The sequence below is a fragment of the Bos grunniens genome, chromosome X (genome assembly GCF_055505025.1).
Source record: "Bos grunniens cultivar Pamir isolate PY7600 chromosome X, Bosgru_T2T1.0, whole genome shotgun sequence".
NCBI classification, from domain to species: Eukaryota; Metazoa; Chordata; class Mammalia; order Artiodactyla; family Bovidae; genus Bos; species Bos grunniens.
Window position 1 is genome coordinate 20,828,743 of NC_141194.1, and position 12,091 is coordinate 20,840,833.

The 12,091-nt window shown below is 39.6% G+C and overlaps 1 pseudogene; it reads right to left on the minus strand.

The window, feature by feature from the left end:
- Positions 1 to 7,399: 7,399 nt before the first annotated feature.
- On the minus strand, positions 7,400 to 8,756 carry LOC147339913 (ferritin light chain pseudogene; annotated as a pseudogene).
- Positions 8,757 to 12,091: the final 3,335 nt, after the last annotated feature.

Genomic DNA, 12,091 nt, shown 5'->3' on the forward strand with positions numbered 1-12,091 from the left:
GCCTCCTGCATTGCAGGCAGATTCTTTACCACCGGGGATTCTGAGCCACCGGGGAAGCCCCTGGTAATAAGTCACATACTATAGGTTGAAAAATAGTGACAGATGACCCTTAATTTTTATAACAACCCAGAGATTTTAATCTTTTATGGAGAAATATTTAAAAGTCAATTGATGCATCATGAATGGTATGGCCATTTTCCTGGAAGTATAATATTTTGTTAGGCACAAATGGCCACATGTTAATCAAATTTATCAGTTGATTCTGACTTGAGGTGCCCTTAATTTAAAATGACTACTCTCTTAGTAATACACAGATCATGGCTTACATGCAAAAACTTTACTCGTGGTTATGATATAGTTTTGAATTCCCAGGTGGCACAGTGGTAAAGAATCCACCTGCTAATGCCAGAGATGTGAGTTCGATCTCTGGGTCAAGAAGATCCCCTGGAGGAGGAAATGGCAACCCACTCCAGTGTTCTTGCCTGGGAAATCCCATGGACAGAGGAGCCTAATGGGCTACAGTCCATGGGGTCACAAGCGTCAGACAGGACTGAGTACACACACACATATACATGATATAATTTGCCACAGTATGTGTCAAAATCTACAACAAAATTTTCTTTTTAAAAAGAAAATCACAGATACCACTTAGAATTGTAGAACTGTGTTACTTCCTTTGGAAAATTAATCATCAATATGGCATATGTGATAATTCCCTATAAACAACATTCAATTGGCTTCAGTCTCTTTATACTCAGAATAGGCTGTATTAGAAGGTGCTGTTTCTAAGGGAATGGGTACCAGCTCATAGCGAAGGGTGCCATCTACTGGATTTACTAACATTCCCTCTAACCACCAGGAATTCCCTTTCGGGACTCTTGGGTACTAACATTTCCTCCATTTCTGGGTTACTCCGTCCTTCCCCACTAATAGCCCACTTTCACACAGCATAAACAGAGCACAGAATTCCCATGGAGCTGTGTAGCAGCTTCTGAACTGAATCCCAATGATTTTTTAAAATTTTTTTGGCTGCACTGGGTCTTCATTGCTTTGCACAGGCTTTCTCTAGTTGTGGTGGTGGGGCTTCTCATTGGAGTGGCTTCTCTTATTGCAGAACATGGGCTCTAGATTTTCGGGCTTCAAACTGAACCCCAGTGATGCTTGTGTCTTCTTGAGTGTGCACTAGTCACTTGCTTCTAATCAATAGAATGTGACAAAGGGGATGGGGTAGCCCTTCTTTACAAAAGAGTGTGACCTCTTGGGCACAGCCTCTCTGGTACCTCTTACCGGCCTGTTCTGATGAAGCCAGCTGCCATGACTTGTGAGCTACCCTATGGAGAGGTCCAGATGGTAAGGAACTGGCCAGCAACCAGTGAGAAACTGAGGCCCTTATTGGAAATGAGACCCTTAGCCCAACATCTTGTGAGAAACACAGTCCTGCCAACACTTATGTGAGTGAGCTCAGAAGTAGGTCCTTCCTCATGGAACCTTCAGATGAGGCTGCGGCCCCAGTCAACATCTTGACTGCAGCACTGTGAGAGACCCTGGTTCCTGACCCACAGAAACTGTAACCAAATGAATGTTGTTTTGAGCCATTAAGTTTGGTGATGTTTTGTTATGCAGCAGTAGATAACTAATTCAAAGGCCAATGATGGCTCAGTAATTTTGATGGATTTTCCAAAGCTTCAAAGCTTCATGTGTTTTTATCATTAATTTTCAGTTGGAAGAACAAAACATGAATATATTCTCTTGGTGAAAATAAGGACATTATAGATAAAGTCCTCTTCAACAGTAACCTGATCTAGGTCTCTCTCCTCCCCACCTCTCCACTCTTTATTATGAGTTTGGAGTAAATCTTTCTAAAACTTTATATAAACATGAATGTGCTTGTTTTTACAAAAATAACGCTCCCTTGCAATATCATTCACTTTTTTTACTCTCCCTTGCTTTTTTTTTTTTTTTTCCACTCAGCCATCTCATTCAGTTTTGAAATCCACATTTTGATATATGTGGATCTAGTTCATTCTTAGCTATGAAATGAAAACAGCACATTTTACTTTTCTGTCTTGATTTTCACTGTTAAACACAATGCTGCAATGAACATCTCCTACCCGTCTACACCAGAGCTTGTTTTTCTGGGGCAGACACCTCCAAGGGCAAGTGGTGTGGGGTGGGGGTACACCTTTAGGCTTAGCAACATTGCCAAATTGCTCGGCAAAATGGCTGTGTGAATTTACACTTCCTGTAGTAGCAAATGTGCCTGTTTGCCCTAAACCTTGCCAGAATGTCATATTTTCCAGTCTGGTGGGAGAAGAACGACTTCTCGTTGTTTTAGTTTGCATTTCCTTAGTTATTAGTGAGGTTGAAAAAATTTTTATACATTTATTGGCAGGTTTTCTCCCTTTTTTATAGGGTTCCTATGAGAGCAGTTGTGTGTGTGTGTGTGTGTGTGTGTGTGTGTGTGACAGGGGCTGGTGAAAGGGTGTGAATTTGAGCTTGGATGCCAACTATCCAGTGGAGCTGCATTCCAGTTTTGAGAACGTGCACTGCCCATTACTGATAGCACTGGGAGAGCTTGTGGGAGATTGAGATCACGTACAGCTTCTTTGGGAGTAAGATAGAGCCACTGGTTTCAGCTAGGAGGTTAATCTAGACAGGCTTGGGGGTTATCCAGCACTCAAACTCTTCCCAACACTATTGTGTGAAGACAAAAACAAGGGGGTTATGATGTTGGCTTAATTAATTGCCTCTGATTCAGCACAAAATAGGTTGCTGCCACAGTATGGGGGCAGGCAGAGGATGAATGGAACTCAGGAAGCTCTCCTCGGTAACAGTTAATAAAAGACGACCGCATGCCTAAACAGACAAAACTGACAAGGGCAGAGACTCTCTGGAATTCAAGTTTGGGATGCCTCACACCTGTCAGGCAAGAGGAGTTAGGACTGTATGATGTGAGGAGGGATACCTCATAACTAGTTGCAAAAACAAAGGCAATTGCTGATCCTCAAATTCTATTCCTTGCCCAATATATATATTTATATATTTTAAAGAATTTCTCATATCTTTGACTGACTTCTCTCTCAGTATAGATGAAGAGGGATAAACTTGTGCTATTTAGACCATAGGTTCCAGAATTTTGTTGGAATTAGAAGAGGATCAGATCTGATCCAAAGATCTTTATCTTGCAGCTGCATGCAGAAACTGAGGAGACCTTGGTCTCTCTTTGGAAAGTGTGAGTTCATTTTATGTTGAAATGGGAAACAACCATGTTATTTTCGACAACAGAATTTTTGGAAGGGTACATATGGGAAGATGGCGTATGTGAATAATTAGTGACCAAAGGGACGGAATGTTCTGTGATGGATGTGAGGGAGATACTACCCAGTATTCATTCAGCCCTCCTGACAGCAAGCATGATTACTTCTGGGCAATTCCCTAGGTGTGTACAATCTTGGTGGAATGACAGATTGAGGATCTGGTACAAATCCTGCTCCAGAGGCCCCTGAAGTCTCCATCTGCCAGATCTTTCCTCTAATTTCTGCAATAGAGCCAAAGTGTCAGCATGTTGCCCAAAGAATGTGAGGGTGACTCAGTCTTCTGGAACTTTTAATCCTTTAATCCTCAACAGAGTGAAGCAAATCAATTCATTCATTCCAGTGACTGTGCTGGGAAAGATTGTCAAGCTACTCGAGTTACAGAGCCTCTCTGGTTCTGTTTTGCTCCACTGCATGAATATACTTCAATGTATATATCCTTTCTCTATCCACATCTGGGACTATCTCAAGTATTGCAGCTGTGAGGATTCTTTTTTGTTTTTTCCCCATTAATTTTACTTCAGTAACTTCAACTTTCTGTCCCTAGCTACTGAGTGAATAGATTTTTGTCACAATAGTGTTTATTTATAATACATTTAAATATATACATTTTAATTTCTTTTCATTGCTTTTACTAGACACATATTTCTAGGAAGAGACAAAGCCAGTTTATACCCCACTAAAAGAGAAAGTACATCTTAAAAAATTTTTTTTAATTTAAATTTATTTATTTTAATTAGAGGCTAATTAATTTACAAAAATATCTAAAGTTTAAGTAAAAGAGAAAAAATACCAAGCTACAAAAATTGCAAAGTTGGGAAAATGTTCTAATAACCATACCTAACTCACAAATTGTCTTTCATTGCCAGACATTGCACTTAGCTAAAACATTTAAAATTTAGTAAAAGTGAGATTATTTGATAAGATTTGTTTTGTTTATGTAATTAATGTTAAGAATAAAAACAAAAATTGTAATGAAAATACACAAAGCAATGTTGGAGTACTTTTATAGCTTTTGATTGCATCACAGACCAAAAAAAAGAATCAAGGTCCTTTGTTTTGTTGAGCGACTCAAACATTTGGTCAAATGCATTGCCTTTGGAAATGTCTAAACTGTCTTTTCTATCTCTTGGCTTGTTAATCTTTAAACTCACAGGCATTTCAGGGTAAACTCAATCAGTATGCTTCTGATTTATTGTCAAGTCACTGAAAAGTTACTTCTAAAATGTTAGTTCATGACAAATGAGATTTTTGAACCATTTAAAAATACTTTCAGGACCTTGTATTTAGAGACAAAAAAGTCATATTTCTCTAGATGTCATTGGACTGAAATCCCAGCGAGGAGAGGTTTAACTTTAGAATTCTAAGAGTAAGAATAGATCTTCAACTTGAAAAAGCACATCTTCTACCACTACTCTCCAGTGTTGTCCAAGCTTATCTCCCGTTCTGTAGATTTGATATTTGAACTTTGACTTCAATTTAAAAGCTATCTGAGTGCTCCTCTCTTTTTTAAATTGAAATACAGTTGATTTATATATGGTGTTAGTTTCGGGTGGACAGCATAGTGATTCAGTTTTGGGTTGTTTTTTTTTTTTTGCAGATTATATTCCAGTGTAGGTCATTACAAGAAAATGCTGTGAAGATTCTTGCACTTCACTTTTGGTGCAGATGTTCACTCATTTCTCTTGGGTATATACCCAGGAGTAAAATTACTGTACTTGTAATAGAGATTAAACATGCATCTTTGACTTATTAAATCTAATGTTAAATGACAATTTTGCCTGTTCCCAGGGCCACAGGAGCCATAGAACATCCCACTATACCCCATCCTGGCCTATGTGCCTTTGTAGTTGTGTCTATTAAGCCTCTCAAAACATAATTATTATTGTATTGTGCGATCAATATTTTTTGCCTTTTATTTAATTTATTTAAGTATGGCGTATTTACAATGTTGTGTTAGTTTCTGGTGTATAGCAGAGTGATTCAGTTATATATATTCTTTTTCATATTCTTTTCCATTATACTATACTGAATATAGTTCCCTGTGCTATATAGTATGATGTTATTGTTTATCTATTTATACATGGTAGTTTGTATCTGCTAATCTGAAACTCCTAATTTATCCCTCCCCCCTTTCCTGTTTGTAATTATAAGTTTGTCTTCTGTGTCTGTGAGTTTGCTTCTGTTTTATAAACAAATTCATTTTTATTATTTTTCAGATTCTACATACAAGTGGTATATATGATATTTGATTTGCTTCACTTAGTATGATAGTCTCTAGGTCTATCCATGTTGCTGAAAATGGCATTATTCTTTTTTATGGCTGAGTAATATTCCACTGTGTATATGCACCACATCTTCTTTATCTGTTCATTTATCAATGGACATTTAGGTTGCTTCTATGTCTTGGCTCTTGTAAATACATTTCACGTTTATTCTTGAAGGATACTTGCACTGGGTACAGGTTGTTAGGTTGGCTGTTATTTTCTTTCATCTCACTGAAATTAACTTCCTCTTTTCTTTAGGCCCCTACTGTTTTTGTTGAAAGGTGCACTGTCTGTTTCTCCTCTGTAGGTAATATATTTTTCTGCACTTTTACTGGCTATGTTGACCTTGATTACTTGATTGACATAGTGCTTATCAGGTTTCTCTAGTATAAAGTGACTTCCCCCCACCCCCTTGTACTCTTTGGAACAAGACTCTAAGAACAGCCCATACTTAAGGGAGTTAAGCTTCACTGTCTTGAACTTTGACTTCAATTTAAAAGCTATCTGAGTGGTCCTCTCTTCTACATAAATTACTTCTAATTCTTCAGTATAGGAGATTTCTCTATTCTCCCTCATTAGTTTTTTTTTTCCAGTTGTTTGTATGGACTCATGGATATTTATTTTATAAATATAACTTCAGATTGTAGTTCAGTATTATATTATTTGTTTTGTTTCTCTTGCCCAAATTATTCCAGTTTTGACAATTCATAGCTTATTCAGGTTGTGTCCTGTGTTCCACTGACTCCCATCATTTTCTTGGAGCACTTCCTTACTTTCTGGCACTTCCACATGCTTCAGGCTCACATTGTATTTTTCATCCCCCCCCTGCTTTTTTTCTTGCAGATATTTTTAATGATATATTTTATTTATTTAAAGTAAGCTTTTTTTTTTTTCAATTAATCTCTGAAGTTTTGCTAAGTCTGATTCTGCAGTCAGTTGTTTCAACTGCTTCCCACTCACAGTGACTTGTTTTCTTACATGTTTGGTTATTTTTTTGTGTTGTCATTTAGTTGCTAAGTCGTGTCCAACTCTTTGCAACCCTATGGACTAGCCCACCAGGCTCCTCTGTCCATGGGATTCTCGAGGCAAGTATACTGGAGTGGGTTGCTTCACCAGGGGATCTTCCTGACCCAGGGATTGAACTCACATCTCCTACATTGGCAGGCAGATTCTCTACCACTGAGCCACTCTGATTATTTTTACCTTTTACTATAATAATTACTGAAACTGAAATTTTATTTTGAAGATTCACTGAAGCCTAGGATGAAATTGATTTTCTCTCTAAAAAAAGTTTTCCATTTGGTTTTTTTTTTTTTGGAGTAGACCCAATCTGGAACCATTTTAAATCAGGTACACAGCTCTAATTTCCCAGAACTACTCAGGCAGTGGGAACTTGAGCTGTAAGTTCATGGTCACAACTTTGCAGGGAAGAAATTTTTTTCCTGCTCTAAATATCATCAAGCCAGTGGAGTCCCAGCTTACCATGGGAAAGACCTCCTATTACTTTGTCTACCTTGGGTTGTTTTATGTCCAAATTTCCCTATTAAGCTGCTAAAATTGAAGCACAAGTGTTCCTTATTAGCAAATCCCTTGGGGTAAAGTGATTCTGAGCTTTGAAACTGTTTCTATAGACTCCTACTTTCTTTTGGATTTTGGCCTGGTATTTCCTTGCTTTTTCATTTGCTTTTAAGTGCTCTTCAGATTTTTAAAAAAATCTATTCATGTGTTCAATGGTTTCTTATTTATTCATATTTTTTAGTTGATTGGTACAAATAATACAGGCCATCTTTCCTAGAAATAGCTTTTTCAATCTAGGGACACTTTCTTCAGTTCATAAAAATTCTCAGACATTCTCTCCTTAACTATTGTCACTTCCTGATTCTTTTTGGTTTCACTCTCTGGAACTTTCATTAAATAGGTTTTGGTTCCTTTCACTCTAGCCCCCTAGCTCTTAATTCGTTTCTCATATTTTAAATCTTATCACTGTGTGGCCTCTGATGCGTGATCTCCTCAGCTGTCCTCTAGGTCATGAACTCACTTTTTGCACCCATTCTCTTGTTTATCTCATCATGTTGGGCGTTCATCAGTTTGTTCTCAGATTCATTCCCCATCCTGTTGTGCTCTATTCCATCCATACTGCAAGGACCTTCCTATCCTACCATCCCTTTTATGTAAGTTTGTGTATTTCTCTCCCTTTGTCTGGGCTTTGAGCAACATCACCAGAGGGGCTCCTCCAAGCCCGCTGGGCTCAGGCGGCTCCTGGTGGTGCTTGCGGGTGAGCCCTTGGAAGAGAGCCCCGCCCAGCCCGGCCTGGGGACCAGCCAGCCTGCCGAGGTCGGTCAGGTGGTCGCCCATCTTCCTGATAAGTTTCACCTGCTCACCTAGGACGCGGCTCTCTCGGAAGTGACGGAGGTGGGGGCTGCGCGCGCAGAACCCCGGGCCTGCAGGTCCGCGACGGCCCTGTTCGGGTGCTTGTCCCCGAGCTCGGTGGCCTCCACGGTGTCCTGGCTTGACCCCACTCATCCTGAGATGTGCCTGCGGTCCTGGGAGACGGCGCGGCCGCCTTGCTGGTCTTGCATTTTCAAGAGACGCTGGGCACCCTCGTGCTTCTCCTGGGCCAGTTCGCGGACAAAGTGGCCACTGCACTCCAGAGCCACGTGGTCACGGTGGAAACAAGCCCAGAGACAGGTTGGTGCACGAGGCCTGCAGATGCAGGGTGACTAGGCGGTGACCGGGGTCTCCACCTCAGTGGAGTCATTCTGACGAATCTAGGAGGTCAAGGTCAAAAATGGTGGTGGTCCCAGTGGCTGAAGGTAGCTGAGGGGCTGATTCTGAAGGTTGTGACTGGAAAAGAGGTTGGAGGGTGGTCAGAGCCTGGAGTGAGGGGCATCCCTGGGTCTGCTCCATCCAAACAAACACTGTTGTAGCAAGAGACACATCCACGGACCGCCCAGTGCACTGCCTCTGTGTTATTTTTAAAATTATCAAGATTTCTGTCTGTTCTTGATTCATAGCACCTGCTTTTGTTTGTTGATTTTAAATACGCTTATTTTAAAATTCTTTCCAAACTGTTCTATTATTTCTTTTATATGATTCCTCTTAGATGTCGGCTTCCTTTTGTGGTGTTGGGCCTTTGTATTTTTTTTTTTTTCTTTTTTTGAATGCCTACCGTCATGGTGGCTTTTTTTCTCTCCCACTGACTGTCCCTGAAAAGTGCTTTTGTGATTGCTTCAGCCCAGTGTCTTGAGGACCAAAGTCAGTGGCTCAGGGATTTTGCTCTGTGGACATATACCACAGTTCCAAAGCAAGAGCTCACACAACGTGTCTACCTGGTGGCTGGCCGTGCACATCTCTGCTTTCTTTCTCTATCACTGAGCAGTTGGTTTCTAGCTCCACTCCCCAGTGGATAGCTAGGATTTGTTCACCTTCAGATATAGCTGGGGGGCCATGAGCAGTTTCCCCATTGGGAATGGGGGTGTGGTGGAGTCCTTACTCCTGGGTTGGATTTGAAATTCCAGACTTGTGGTCAAAAGGTACCAACTTACAGTTGTAAAATAAGTACCAGCGAGGTAACATACAATGTCATGACTGCAGTTAACATTGCCGTGTGATATATTTGAAAGTTAGTAAGAGATTAGGTCTTAAAATTTCTCATGACAGAGCAAAACACATTTCTTTCTTTTTTTGTATCTATATAAGCTGATGAATGTTAACTAAATTTATTGTGGGAATCATTTCACAATTATGTAGGTCAAGACATTATGCTGTACACCTTGAATTTGTACAGTGCTGTATGTTAATTATATCTCATTAAAACTGAAAAAATGAAAAATTAAAACATAGAACAAAACAAAGCAAAAAAGCAATCCCACACTTTACTGTCTGGGTTGGGTCCTTCCTTACTTACTGCTTGCTTCCTTACTGCTGTGGGCTTCCACTTCCTTTCTAGTCCATGATTTTAAAAATCATGTCCCCTGAGTATTTTTGAAACACTTTATCTATCATTTTTACATTTTGGAAACAGAGTGCAGGAAGTTTAGCATATTTTCACCCTGAGTCAACACAGTTTTTAACCAAAATGTAGTCTAAAGCCTTGCTGCTCAAGTGCCTTCTGTGGAGTGTGTTTATTTTTTATTTTTATACAATTTTAAAGGTTCCTTACCATTTACAGTTATTACAAAATACTGGCTGTATTCCCATGTTGTACAGTATATCCTTGTAGCTTATTTTTTAAATTAATGATTTTTAACTGTGTTGGGTGTTCGTTGCTGTGTACTGGCTTTCTCTAGATGTGGAGAGTGGAGGCTCTGCTTCGTTGCGGTGTGTGGGCTTCTCCTTGCAGTGGCTTCTCACTCTCTTTTTTTTTTAAACTTTTTATTTTGTATTGGAGTATTGCCGATTAACAGTTTTGTGGTAGTTTCAGGTGAACCGTGAAGGGACTTAGCCATACATATACGTGTATCCATTCTCCCCCAAACTCCCCTCCCATCCAGGCTGCCACACAACATTGAGCAGAGTTCCAAGTGCTATACAGTAGATCCTTGTTGGTTATCCATTTTGAATATAGCAGTGTGTACATGACCATCCCAAACTCCTTAAGTTTGTTTTCTAAATCTATGAGTCTCTGTTTTATAAGTTTATTTGTATCCTTGCCTTTTAGATTCTACATATAAGGGATGTCATATGATAATTTCTCCTGTTTGACTTCACTCATTATGACACTGTCCAGGTCCATCCATGATGCTGCAAATGGCATTATTTCTTTCTTTCTTATGACTGAGTAATATTCCATTGTATACATGTACTACATCTTTATCCATTCCTCTGTTGATGGACATTTAGGTTACTTCCATGTCTTGGCTATTGTAAACAGTACTGCTAGAAACATTGGGGTGCATGTATCCTTTCGGATCATGTTTTTCTCAGGCTCTATGCCCAGGATTTGGATTGGAGGGTCATATGGTAGCTCTATATTTAGTTTTTTAAGGAACCTCTCCAGCATTTGTTGTTTGTGGATTTTTTGACGATAGCCATTCTGACTGGTGTGAGGGGATATCTCATTGTAGCTTTGATTTTCATTTCTCTAATAACGAGTGATATTGAACATCTTTTGTGCCTATTAGCCATCTATCTGTATGTCCTCATTGGAGAAATGTCTGTTTAGGTCTTCTGCCCATTTTTTGAGTAGGTTGTTTGTTTTGATGCTGTTAAGCATCATGAGCTGTTTGTAAATTTTGGAGACTAATCCCTTATAGGTCACAAGTTTACAAATACTTTCTCCCAATCTGTGGGTTGTCTTTTCATTTTGTTTATTGTTTCCTTTCCTGTGCAAAAGCTTTTGAGTTTGAGTAGGTCCCATTTGTTGATTTTTGTTTTTTATTTCCATTATTCTGGAAAATGGATTGAAAAAGATGTTGCTGTGATTTATGTCGGAGAGTGTTCTGCCTATGTTTTCCTCCAAGAGTGTCTGGTCTCACATTTAGGTCTTTATCCGTTTTGAGCTTATTTTTGTGTATGGAGTTAAAGAGTGATCTGATTTCATCTTTTTCAGTGTAGCGCTTCAATTTTCCCAGCATGCTGTGGCTTCTCTTGCTGTGGAGCGTGGATTCAGGACGTGGGCTCAGTCATGTTGGCACACAGGCTCAGTTGCTCTGTGGCTTGTGGGATCTTCTCAGACCAGGAAATCAAACCCACATCCCAGCTTTGGCAGGTGGATTCTTATCCATTGGTCCACCAGGCAATTCCCCATGTAGCTTATTTTATTTCTAATAGTTTTTCCTCTCACTCACCCACCCCTATATTGCCTCTCCCTACTCTCCCCACTGGTAAACACTGGTTTGTTCTCTCAGTCTGTGAGTCTGCTTCTTTTTTGTTGTATTCACTAGTTTGTTGTATGTTTTAGATTCTGTGGAGTGTGTTTTAAATTCAGAATCTCAGGCCTCCCTGAGACCTGGTGGATTAGAAATGGCTGTTTGACAAAAGGCCCAGGTTCAGGTTTGAGGAGCGCTCCTCTAAAGGTCACTTAGTTTCTGTATTACCAACCAAGACAAGATGAGGAGAGAGGAAAGAAGCTTTTATTTACTTAAATTTCACCTCTTCTTCCCTTTCCTGCCACTTCCATGTTGATATATCTTGAATTTTTATTACAGTTTGCTATTAAAGGCCATAATGCTTATATGAAATAATAAAATTTTTTTTTTGATGGCTTGTGGGGTCTTAGATTTCCACCCAAGGATTGACCCCCCTGGGCCTTCGACAGTGAAAGCGTGAAGCCCTAACCATTGGACTGCCAGGGAATTTCCCCCATCACTTCTTTTAGTTTTATTTTTCTCCTTGTTGGGGTTCCCTCGGAGCTTCTGATATAAAATTTTTGAGTCCTTATAATATGAAAATGGTCTTTATTTTGCCTTCATTCTTTGACAGTATGAATATAGAATTCAAAGTCCAAAGATACTTTCCTTTGGCACTTTGCAGGTATTTATTATCTTCTTGAATCTATAAAAAAAATAG